At 38.6% G+C, this 12,837-nt stretch overlaps 1 protein-coding gene across 5 annotated transcripts in view; it reads left to right on the top strand.

The window, feature by feature from the left end:
* Window positions 1-12,837, top strand: part of KHDRBS2 (KH RNA binding domain containing, signal transduction associated 2) — a 356,153-nt gene that overhangs the window by 123,412 nt on the left and 219,904 nt on the right. The window lies entirely within an intron of this gene.

The following is a 12,837-nucleotide window of genomic DNA, read 5'->3' as shown; positions in this document are numbered from 1 at the left end:
GCTTATTATATACACCAGGTATTTCCTGGGGGAGGAATTTCTTATCATGAGTTTTTCACTATTCCAGTTTTGAGTGGTAACCTTGTTCTGTGTCTACTGCCCAGCCCTGTCCACACATGGATAAGCCCTACCAAAAACTGATGGATAAGTTCTCACTTGCAAACTCTTTGTTCTGAGCATCACAGTATGTACTTGGTGGGGAGAGATTCCTCCAATAGCTCTCTAATGCAAGTTACTCTTTAAGCCTCTGGGTAGCGGATGTCAGCCACCTCCATAAGACAGCTATTCTCTCTTTGGACATTTACATCTTCTAGATACATGGGCTGCATCTCCCTGTCCTCACTGACCTACATAACTAACTGTGGCTCCACACCTGACTCCTGGGGAGCTGGAAGTACTTGAGATGGATACTGGCTGTTCCTGATCCCACAGTCACTGAGGGAGTGAGAATATTCAAGTTCCCATTTCAGTCTGAGGAAGCCAGTTCTGTTTCAGGTTCTAGAAACAAGAGAGGCAACTGTTATAGCAAAACTCTTCTCCTCAGAATCCATTTTTTTTTTCAGTTTTTTAGGGAAAAACCATTCATCTTTTATGTCTTCTCGTGTGAATGGGAATTTTATTAATTTCATTCACCTGCATGTATTTTTTGATGTATTTGTTACATTCCTACAGCTTGAGAACATAGGACTCCTCCTGTGGTACTTTATAGTTATATACACAGTCCAAAATCTTTTCTTACAAATACAAAACTAGCTACCCTAAATGACAGCCTGGCTGTTCTTTATAACTTGAATTGTTCTGTGAGTTGTAATGAAAATACAGAGAAATCTGCAGATCTCTCCATATTGGAAGGGCAGGTGGGGCACTCCACTCATTACCTATTCGCATAGTACACTCTGAAAGTACGTGAAATCTCTTTCAAGTTACACATTTTCTATAGGGAAAGTAAAAATTAAAATAAAAAAGTAAAGTAAAATTAAAATTTCTCATTAACACATGTTCCTATCCTTTTTCTAATTTTGTTTGGTAACTGAACTGAAAGCATTGGTGCCATTGCAAGGATACCCACAAAATTGCCTAACATATCACACATACTGTGAAGAATCTGTGGTGCCCCAAATACTATTTGTACACAGCTGCTGGTAATGCTTTTAACTTTATGGTGGTAGGCCATATTCAGTGAATTAACACTTATAATAATACTGTTGGCTTCTTATTTTGAAGTATTTAGGTGAAACATTAGTGTTGTATATTCTGCATGAAATGTAAAATAATGTGAGAATGAACTCAGCAATTATGGTGGTTTTAAATGAGGCTCACATAGGGTAACTGCATGGCCTACCAAATATACCTTATGTATTATTATTGATAGATGCATATTCAGATAGAATAATTCTAATACAAATTCATGATTAAATGAAAATTATTACATTAGTTGCAATAAAGTGTATCAGTATTAAAAATTGCTAGAATAGTTTCTAAATAAAGTTTTGAAAGTTCACAAAGTGTAGTGAATGAGATGTTGTTCAATATGAGAATTGTATGGAATTTTGGGCTAGTACATATAAATAAATGTGTTTCAAAGGTACCTGGCAACCTATTCATGAACTCTTTCATATAAACTTAGTTATAGTTTTTCATATGGGCTTCAGTGAAAAAGGGTTTATGACACATCATAGACCATTTTAGCTTTTGTATGGACTTTTGCTTCCAAACTGGTCTTTTCCACATCTCAACTATAAAATTTGCTTGTATTATATAGTGATAAAGGCAAATTTTCATGTTTTGTTTATGCTATTTGTAAACTATAATACAATCTACAAGTTGTCGTAGTATACTGAATTATTAATTCATCCAGTGTTGTTTCCTGTCTCTGGAAACAGTATTCAGTGTTTTAGAAAATTATGAGTGGAGAAATAGGGGCAAATAATATTCCTAGATATTCCTGAAAAAGCTGATATGATTGAGGAGACAATTCCTTTCTATCACACATAAGTTATCACCTTATACCATGAAACACAACATCAAATGACCCTTCATAATGCATTAGCTAGCATAGAAGCATATGTTATGCTTTTCCATTCAGCATGCCTAATTAAATTTTGCTAAGCTACTTGTGCAGATTTCTTGTTGCATTATATCAAGGAATGTCATTAGAAAAAGAAATACATTTTGCATCTTTTGAATAGATTGTATGTGTGGGACTGAAATTATGGTGGGTATATTGCAGGCAAATGTAGAAGAGATTCCTGACACCAGAAATAAAGTCTAAGAAAGAATATTTTTTGGTAAGAGTTGCAACAAAGTTCTGACAGGTGATACCAGTCTAACAGGTTTCTGTATCTTGAGTTTGATTTATTTCTTTCATTTTCTGTAAGTTAAAGAAAAGGGTTTGTAGACTTCAAGGATGTGTCATTGCTTGAAGACTCGAATATTACGGGGCATGAAAAACTGGGACTTTTTCTGTGCACCATGATATATTTGTGATAGTTTCTTCCTTTATTTCTGTAAATGATTCATGATGTATGTTCTCATTTTAATTTTAAATACAGAAAAGTTATTCATTATATACGCAAAAGGCCACAGTTGAGTATTATTAAGAAGATACATGTGTTTCTGGACTGATAGGAGTGTTATCTGAGTGATTTGAAATGCTAGAAATCATACTGTCATCTTTTGGCATGTCAGGGTACAAAAATAAAAGTGTTGGGAGTACACATAAGATGCTACTTCTATATTGTTTATTCTTTTTTAGTTTCTTTAGATGCCTTTTGTGTCTGGCTCACTGTAGCCTGTTGGATCTTTGAGCTGCCTTTAGTTATTTACATGTGTTTTTTTTTTTAATGTTGGATTTAATTTCTCTCCTATTTGTTACTCTCTTCTGAGTTCAAGGAGATCATATTATTAAATCTGGACAATTTCCAGCTCTGTAGATGTTTATTCTTTCTGTACCTGCACAACTCCTGGTGTACACCTTACATAGAGACACTAAATTCTGTAAGAGTCCAAGGATGTTCTTGTCTTTGAAGTTTGAGGAGGCTCAGGCAGAAAAGCAGGGGCACCTTCACTGTGTTCCATGCATTGCTATTGACATCACCACAGGTGAACTCTTGTATTGTTCCATCCTCCAGGAGAGGCTGTGAGCCTACCCTGGCCATAGCCTCGGGGACATCACTCTTCGTATATAGCCAGCTACGGTCCATGCCTGAAATTGGGTGGTGTGAATACGATGTACACAACATCAAATTTTCTTAAGAAAGAGCTCAAGCTGCTTCTTTGGCTTGATAATGGTTATATGATATTCTTCACGGCGAGAGTAGTGAGGCACTGGAACAGGTTCCCCAGAGAAGCTGTGGATGCTCCACAGTATTCAAGGCCAGGTTGGACAGGGCTTTGTGCAACCTGGTCTAGTGGAAGGTGTCCCTGCCAATGGCAGGAGGAGTGGAACTATATGATCTTTAAGGTCCCTTTAAGGTCCGAACTATTCTGTGATTGTGTGATTCTGTGATATAAATGAACACTTAATTTGAGCATTTGTAAAGACACCTGGGTTTGAAACACCCAGCCTGAATGTTTATGTCTATCCTAAAGGATAGTAAGAGCATGCATTTTTCACCGTCTTAAGCTTCAGAGAGTTCACAAGTAAAGGCTAGAGGTTGCGTTTGGATTCAAACCCATATTTAGATAAAGTCTAGATATGGTCAGGTAGCTTTTTTAGTGCCTTTGGACAGGGCTGAGTAGAAGAAATTCTCAAACATGACTTATTTGTATTCTACTGTTACTGCTGAGATACCAAGGTGGGAAAGTTTGGTTGTTCCATATTTGGTGTCTGAAAAATTTATTAGTGTGGTTTTCAGGTTTGTGCACAATTCTTACATAATTAGATTAGTATGATATGCCAAATATTTTCCCACTCCTTTGTCCTGTTACATAGTTCTTAATGTACTCAGATGCATACTGAAATCTCATTAAGAGGTTTGGGTGGTATGAATTTTTGACAGGCTATAGTGTCATCATTGGAGAAAACTTCTTTATTGAGCCTGAGAATACGTGGGGTTTGTACCCAGGTTTTTTCTTACCTTAGTCAGACATTAAGATCAAAGTTACCAAGATGAGTATGAATAATAGTTCCTAAATACTAGATTGCTGTGTATAGTTTTTAAAATTTTCACTTAGCAGTAAAAATTAGGCTACTTGGCTGTTATAGATTGATTATGTTTGTGTGTAAGAGAACATAATAAATCTCACATTGTGGTTGTTATGTAATTGTATGTTATTAGCTGGTTATACCTTGTTTTCACTTTCACTGTCTTGCACAATGAAATACATTCTTATTGTCTCTCCATTCTTGATTGCTTCACTGGCCTTTATTTTTCTGTAGTTCCAAAATCTTACAAATATGAATATTATTTCAAAAGGGTTTGGGGCACTGTTTAGTCATTTCATAAATGTGTTTCTGGGAGACTATTGGTTCAGGTGAGCAGTCTTAAAATACTGCATTTCAGTTTAGTTTTGACACAGATAAGAAAGACCTATCAAGCAGCTTTTGTGAAAATGACGCAAGTATTTTGTGCAACATAATATAAAGAGAATGCTGAAATACAAAGAAAAATTACATTTTTCTAGAAGATATGCATATTGTAGCATGGCATAAAATATTCTGAAAAACAGCATGTAATTATCTTTTGTATTTGTATGTAAGCTCTGAAGCCGAAAGTGTTCCTGAAAATGGAAAACAATCAGCTTCTTAATAACATCATCCATCAAAGATAAAGTTTTAAAGGAAGAAGCATCATCAACTTATTTAGCCACAGTAAAAAGAAATGTGTTAATTAATATGGATACAGTGTTATCTCTGACATGATACAGCACAGAGCATAGATTAAAAAAAAAAACAAAACAAACAACAAAATAACAAATGTCTTCCTATTTATTGAAGCTAGCAAATGCATGTGGATTCCATCCAAGGAAAAAAAAAAAAAATACTGTCTACTAGAGATTGACTAGTGTGTAATTTGGGAAAAAATAAACATCCTTCTACCTGCCAAGACCATGTGTTGTGAGTAAGCCCAGCCATCAACTAAGTACCATGCAGCTGCTCACTCACTCTCTGCCTCCTCCAGCTCCCAGCCTGCCCCGAGCAGTGATCTCTCCTGGTAACTCCCCCCAGTTTATTTACTGGGCATAACGTGCTGTGGTATGGAATACGCCTTTGGCTGGTTTGGGTCAGGTGTCCTGTCTGTGCTTCCTCCCAGTTGCATGAGAGACTGAAAAGTCCTTGATCAGGGCAAGTGCTGCTGAGCAGCTATAAAAAAACGTTGGTGTGTTATCAGCACTGTTCTCAGACTAAAGCCAAAACACAGCACTGCACCAGCTACTGGGAAGAAAATTAACTCTACCCCAGCTGAAACCAGGACATCATGCAAGCCTTGGCAATGTGTTTTGTCAGGTTCCTGCCCTACTTTCACCAATCCATCTTCTGCACTGCTGCTGACCAACCAAAACTTTGGCCATCTCATCTAAATCCATGTTGCTGGTGAATACAGTTCCTCATTGAGATGCATAAATGTAGGCAGCTACATGGAAAGGAAGTACTTAAAGTTACGTTGGAATTGGTGGAAATTTAATGACAGGTGTACAATAATGTCTTCATCTGACTAAATTCAGCTGTCTTACTAAAGGCATGCTGAGTGGCTCTTTGGACAGTGTTGAGTACTGATTTGCTTTAATATCAGTGTCCTGTGCCATTTTAAGTGCCCTAAGATATCTCACACACCCTGTACTGAGAACTTGCACCTTAGCCAACGCTTGCCTCCCACCCTTCATGTTTGTGAAACTTCACATATCCACTGGTGTGACCTGGCATGCTCTGTGTAACATGCCTCGTGCTGCCTGAATAATTGCCTATTGTGTGTAAAATGGCTTTTAGCGTATGTCTGTATCTCTGGACAAAGTATTTTTGTTTTAAATCGAGGGGGTTAATGTTATTCCTGTGACTACTTATGGTTCCTTAAATTCTGAATTTCTGCTAACTAGGTTTTATTTTTGCCTGGTTACTCTTTCCTGGGCATAACTTTGTTCCATATAATGTTCTGACTCAGAAGAAATTTAGCTGGAGGTTAATGTGGAGTTCCTAAATGCTTATTGTGCCTCTGACACCTGCTATGAATGCCACTTTCATCACCTGTGTATGTTTAAACAGAACTGCTTTTATATTTGATTCTGCAGTTTCTCAGTGTTTCCAGTCCCCAGTTTTGCTGCTAGAGTGAACTTCTGTGTCTCTTAAACATTTTGCCAACTATTCAGTAGTAGTCATTTCAGGCCACCAGCACTGCTACTGTGTACACAGCAGTTGTCTTACTTGCTGTGTCCTTTCTTGTTGTGCTGGAAAGCCGTTTTCTCTTCTCTAATCACTGGGCTTTGGCTGCCTGGGGCTTCGAAGAGCAGGCAGGGTGCCAAGTTCTCACAAGCTGTCAGTCTTGATTTCCAGAGCAAGCTCCATAAAGAGGGTGCTGTGGATAACACCGCCAGTGTTAGGAAGTACAGCTCAGTGTTTTTTCACATGCACACAGCATTTGCAGTAGCCAAACCCAGCATCAGTATGTGTGGTGTCAATTATAGCAGACACAGTGGGTCAGTGGGGATTGGCAGCAGCCACTGCATCATTCTTCTGCCATCTCTCCTCTCCTTGGCCTTAGGGGGCTGTCTTCCAAAGCATGTGTGAGAAGAGATGGCTCCACATAGTTCAGAGTTTGTACTTTCACTGAGGAAGTAGATGTATGTATAATTGCCTTTTTAAGTATAATATTCCATGTGGGAGTCCAGATTTTCCTCCAAGGATTAGGTGCTTCAGAAAAGAGGTACAGAGTGGCACTAGCTATCTTGGTGAGGAATGGGTAGACAGTCTGACAGTTGCCTTCAGCCTCCCAGCTGGTGCCATAAAAATCACACTGGGAAATTCCAGATATCCCGGAAAGATGAAGTTGCAGATGATGGCTTGAAGTCACATAATTCAGTAGATTTGAGGCAGCATTTCACAAATCTGGAATATACAAACTTCAAAGCCCTGTCAGAAGTGTTTGCTTCTGACAGTGACTGTTCCACTGATGAGCTGTTCCATAATTTAAGTCTCAGTTTCTAGATAGACATAAAGCACACACTGGTTCCTGGCCACACACACTCATTCTAGAAACTTCTAAGCTGTTATAAAATGCTTTATTATAATTTATTGTCACCTAAATGGAGTATCAGGAAAGAGCTATCGAGGATTACCCAGCAGTGCTGTAGTCAGGAAAATTTTCATGATGCTTGCTTGGGAGCACAGCTGGTAAACCATTGTCATGAATTAAACATTTTTCTGCTTGTTTTAGTTTTGAACAATTCTTCTCCTCAGGCATGCATCAGATATTATGTGATCTTTCCAGCCTGGGAGAAATTGATAGAATCATTCTGTTTTTCCAGTAAGAGTATTCATCTGAGTAATCATCCTTACTGATTTTTACCATTGCCTCTAAACAGGAGGTAGAGAAAGAGATTTCCAAAGTCTGTTGTTACATACTGAGATTTATTTCTGTCTGAGGAAAAGCTTTGTGCTGTGATATCCAGTATTTATATTGGAAGTGGTTTGATATGCCATGTCTTGCAACCGTGGTGTAAGGCTGTAGGAAAGATTCAGGTATGGTTTCCTGATCCTCCTTTTGTGCCACTTTGAAACGTGTTGTAGTAAAGGGATAACTTCAGAGAAAGCTCCTTGCAAACCCGGGCATGCTTATGTCAGAAGATCCTGTTCCTTGTTTTCCCTCTAGACATCAGTTTTCTTATCATGTGTATTTGTCAGGTGGAGTTCAGCTCCATCATCTCCTTCCATCTACAGGTACCCAACAGGCTTATTGACTTGTCCATTGCAACATTAAGCCTGTTTTATTATTTCCCTTGCATTCTCTGTAGCATTTTGCAGTAGAACTTCAAGTCAATTTTGGATTCATTAAGACGAAAATGAAAGTGTGGGGCATGAAAAATAGGATTCATGAGCCTAGAAATGAGTATGATAACAATGCTTGCTTGGTGTAAAAGGAGGGGTTTAGCTTTTAAAAGTAACAAATTAGAACATTGCTTAAAAATAAAGTGAGAAGAATTAATGACCATGGACCTTATTCACTTAGTTTCCAGAATGTTGTTGGCACTCCAGAAGTGTCAAGGGCAACTCAAGAGTTTTGCTGTCTTCCTGAGCATGTGGATCTGAAGAAGCAGGGTACAAGGCAGGATGCTGGGGAAGGATAGATTGGATATTTATTTAAACAGTGTTGTGGTTTAACCCCAGCTGGCATCTAAGCACCATACAGCTCTTCACTTTACTCCCCCACCAGTGGAATGGGAGAGAATAGGAAGAGTAAAAGTGAGAAAAGTCCTGAGTTAAGGACAGTTTAATACATAAAGCAAAAGCCACGCACACAAGCAAAGCAAAACATTCATTGCTTCCCACGGGCAGGCAGGTGTTCAGCCACCTCCAGGAAAGCAGGGCTCCATCACATGTAACCGTTTCTTGGGAAGACAAAATGCCTTAACTCTGAACATACCCCCTTCCTTCTTCTTCCCCAAACTTTATATGCTGAGGATGACATCATATGCTTAGCATATGACAATATATAGTGCATCCATTTGGTCAGTTGGGGTCGGCTGCCCCAGCTGTGTATCCTCACTTCATGTGCACCCCCAGCCTACTTGCTGGGTGAGGAACAGAAAAGGCCTTGACTCTGTGTAAGCTCCGTTCTGCAATAACAAAACATCCCTGTGTTATCAACACTGTTCCAAGCTATCTAAAACATAGCACCAGCTACTGTGAAGAAAATTAACTCTATCCCAGCCAAAACCAGCACAAACAGTGAACCAAGGGAGCAGGCATAGGATGAATTTATCAGTCTTCTTTATTCATCCCCTTTCTAGTAGCTTCTTTAATATTTGAACAATCAGGGTTTCCCAGAAATATTAGAATCACATCCAGAAATACTCTTGGCAGTGTACTTTTTCTAATTCCATGTGCCTAAAGTCCTCACCCACTCAGGGAAGTGAAATAACATTGTGGTCAATAAATACTAGGGAAATTCAGCTCACTGGCTAATCTCATGTAAAAGGCATTGACATGAAAAGTCTGCTGCTAGGTACAAAGGTCAAAATTCAGTAAATTAAATACTCACTGCAGATTATTTACACAGCTCTACTTCATGCCTATAAATTAGAGACCTTTCAGACCAAAATCTGTGCCATTGCTGCTGTGTTAACATATTTGTGTATGCAACTTAATATGAGAAATAAGGTCCATTTTTTAATTAGTATTTTACCTCAGAAAAGACTATTAATATTTTCTTTAGAATGCTCCTAAAAAACTGAAAGTTGTTAAGCCCTTGTCATGTCTAAAGGAGGTTTTTCCTTTGCCCACCGTTGTCTCAGTGAACCCCGGAACATAGTATTTGTGTTGAAAATTGCTTCATGTGGGATTTCATTAATTATTGCTTGTGCAGCTTGGTATGTTTTCTCTCTCTGTGCACTTCTATAGATCAGGTAACTTTCAGGTCATTTAGGAAACCACTTAGAAAATGTTAGCCATTTAAGCAGAGGTTTGTTATCCTTTAAGTATTTAAATTGTGATGACCTTCTTGGTAGTTAGCATATCAGACTTTCTGGAGTGCTTAGAAGGTAACCGGGTTTGTCTGTAAGAAAAAGAGGAATATTAATTTCAAAACCTTTCCCGTATGGATTCATTCACTTCCCAAAAGGAAGAAAAACTTCTCAACAAAAGGTTTATGGCATTTATCCTCTGAAAAATAGTATAATGAAATGAGGTCTCAGGTGGCAGAGCCCTGAGTTCATAAGCCCACCCAGGATATTGTCATATGGGTACTTCCCTGTTTGTGTTTGTATGCAGTTCAGTTTTGCCAGTGTAGTATTGTATCCAACTTAGACTAGATTCAGACCTACACCAGCCAAGTCTGCACTTGACCAGGTTGTCCCATGAAGTGTTAGCAACTCACCTTGTCAGCATCTTAGAGATTCTTGGTCCAAGGAACTTATTTCCGTGATACATTCATTCTCTGGGATATGAGTTAAGAAGAAAAAAAGAGAGGAGGGGACCTGGACTGGGGCTGCTTCCTTTCACATTCATTTCATAGGGAGGATTTTGAGATATCCAGTGCTGTGGGGCACAGCAGCTGTGCAAAGTCCATGGGACTTCCCTGAGTGGCACTTCCCTTCCATGACTCCAAAGCACAGTTCTGTTACATTCAGATGAGAATAATAGAGAATGAAGGGAAGAAATGGTCTATGGAGTGTTTTTAAAGTCTGTGGATGATTGATTCTGTAGTGGATAATACTGTGGTCAGACTGTTGCTTATTTTCCTAACCTCCCCTTCTAGGTTTTTTTCCCCAAAGGACTCCATGGCTTAATGCAGGAGTAAAGATAACACACAGGGTTGTTTGAGTGGGCAGTTGTCCATCCCCTGCAGCTGCAGGCTGCTCCTTCTGCCTCCTCACAGCAGGCAGTGCTTTTGCTGCCAGACCTCCAGCTGGAACTGGCAAGCTCTGTGGGCTTTGCTGGTGTCTGTGCCTAGCCCTGAGCAAAACTCAGCTCCCTATGGTTCAGAAGGTAAGAGTCCAAGAAGAAGCTAGAACTGAGTGCATGAATAATTGGTACAGGATCAATAACTGGCCTATTTAGGATTACTGTATTTCATTAAATTTCAGTGCAGAAGTTTGACTGCATTCAGCAGTTCTGCAGACTGGGTTTACTTTATGACAAGCTGTCAATGATAACCTTTTCTCATAATAACCTCTGGAAAAAAAGGGTCCCTTAACCAGGCCATACCCAGTATTGCCCCAGTTCTGGTACAGGGAAACCTGCATGTTTTTATTACCAAATGCACATTTTCTTAAACGATATATACTTTTGCTATGAAAATAATTTTGTAGGAAACGCTTTTCAAATGATAATGCTCTGTTATAACTTTGTATTTCTGGCACTGTCTGCTGTGGGCTACACTTCCTGCTGTTTTTCACCCCACAGACAGTTCTCAGACCATCCCCAACCAAACCCAAAAGCTCTCCTGAGATGGAGATCGGTCTGTACTGGAGGCAGTCTCACCTAGAAGAGTGCTTTGATTCATTTTCCATTGTTTAAAGATGAAATGTTGTAAGCATTATGTGCAGGCTTTTAAGGAGTCCCTGTGTTTTATTTCTTCATGTACAAGCAGAATATTTTCCCATTACCTTTCAACAGAAAACAGACGGTGCAACAGCAATTTTCTTTCCTGTAAGGATGGTAGGCTGTCATCTCTATTAATCTTCTACCCATTATTGTCACCTGCATGCTGTATTCCAGTGTGATAAATGTTTACACCAAATTCAAAAAACTAGTGATATTTGAGAGAAGGTAATCCCCCTGACAGGCAGCTGTGGGCAGAAAGATGGAAGTGGACAAGGTTAAATTTGTGCCAAGCAGTGAGTTCCGTGGCCTGTTTTTTTGTTCTTCTCTATTTTGGTTGCTGTGGGATTTCTGAATCTCAGTAACAGAATAGCTAGGAAGCTTCCCCTGGTTTGTTTTTTTTTTCTTCCTGTTGGATGTGATTTGGTATACTTTATAAAATGCAAGTCACCCTATGCACTTCAGAGGGATGCTTGTCTTTTTAAAGTTGTACATATTCATCAGTCTACATTAATGAGGCCATTCGAACTGCAGTGCCCAATGCATTTAATCCAAATGAGAGCTCTGATCATCATTAGAATAGAAAAGGATAGTGTGTTCCCATCCATCTTGCTATTTTTCTTTCACTTTTTTTTTTTTTCTTAATTATTTTCAGAAGAGAAAGCTCTTGATTGTTTTTGTTGCTCAGGTTGTACTGTTGGCTTATGCTGGAGGCTTGCAATGATGCATAGCAATGTGCTTTATTGTACATTACAGCACTGTGTGCCACAGTGCTGAGATCCTATTTGTCCAAGACATTTTGTGAGATGCTGACTTACCGCCATTTAAGCAATGTTAATGTGGGTTATGAAGTAAATCGTTTTTGCTAACTTTACTGATATTTATATTAATACTGCCTCTAACTGAAAGCAGTGTTAATTTTCAAAATTAAGAGGAGGTATTAATGCTTCTTTTCCCACTAAGTTGTTTACTATTAAATGTAATTAGCTGCATAAAGTATTCTAGTTCAAAGTATTCTGCTGGGTTGATTGTTTTTTCCCCTGGTCTTCTGTCTGTCATTATCAAAAACGTGGCTTGGTTATGATGATTTTTGCTGAGGTTTCAGTTATAGCACCCAACTGACTTGTTTTTCATTGCTGAAATTGAGCTCAATACCTGTATTCCAAGGTAGTGCACAGATTTTTCTTAAGTGTCATTGTCTATAAAAACTCAATGTTTTATTGGATATTTTGAAGTTTACTGGTTTACTAGCAAGTTACAGAATTACTGCCTCTGTGCTCCAAGTTGAAAGAACCCTTTATTAAAAACAGTGAAATCTAAATTGCCAATTACATCTCCTTGCTTTACTGCAAAGTTGAAAATTTTGTATCAAATTGTTCCCTTCAGTTGAGTACTGTTTTTTGTACCAGTTCCTGCTAGTGTTACAGAAACATCTAGAAAGAACAGCAGAGTATTCCTAAAGAAGAAAACCTTAAAATGTCAAGTGCGAGGAAAATGTTTAACTTTGGTATTAATTAAATACTTAAAATTTTCTTTGTAAATACGTGGATACAAAATTACCTTCCATGCTCCTCATTTTCCTTCCACACCATTTTGTGTTATCCCTTTGGGATAGAAAGCTGCTGAAAACCAGTGAGGAAAAC

Source organism: Pezoporus wallicus, unplaced genomic scaffold (genome assembly GCF_028554395.1).
Source record: "Pezoporus wallicus isolate ANWC-B61680 ecotype Strahan unplaced genomic scaffold, APGP_CSIRO_Pwel_v1 contig_6428, whole genome shotgun sequence".
Lineage (NCBI taxonomy): Eukaryota > Metazoa > Chordata > Aves > Psittaciformes > Psittacidae > Pezoporus > Pezoporus wallicus.
Note: the sequence above shows the minus strand (reverse complement) of the source record. Positions and strands in the feature narration are given on the sequence as shown.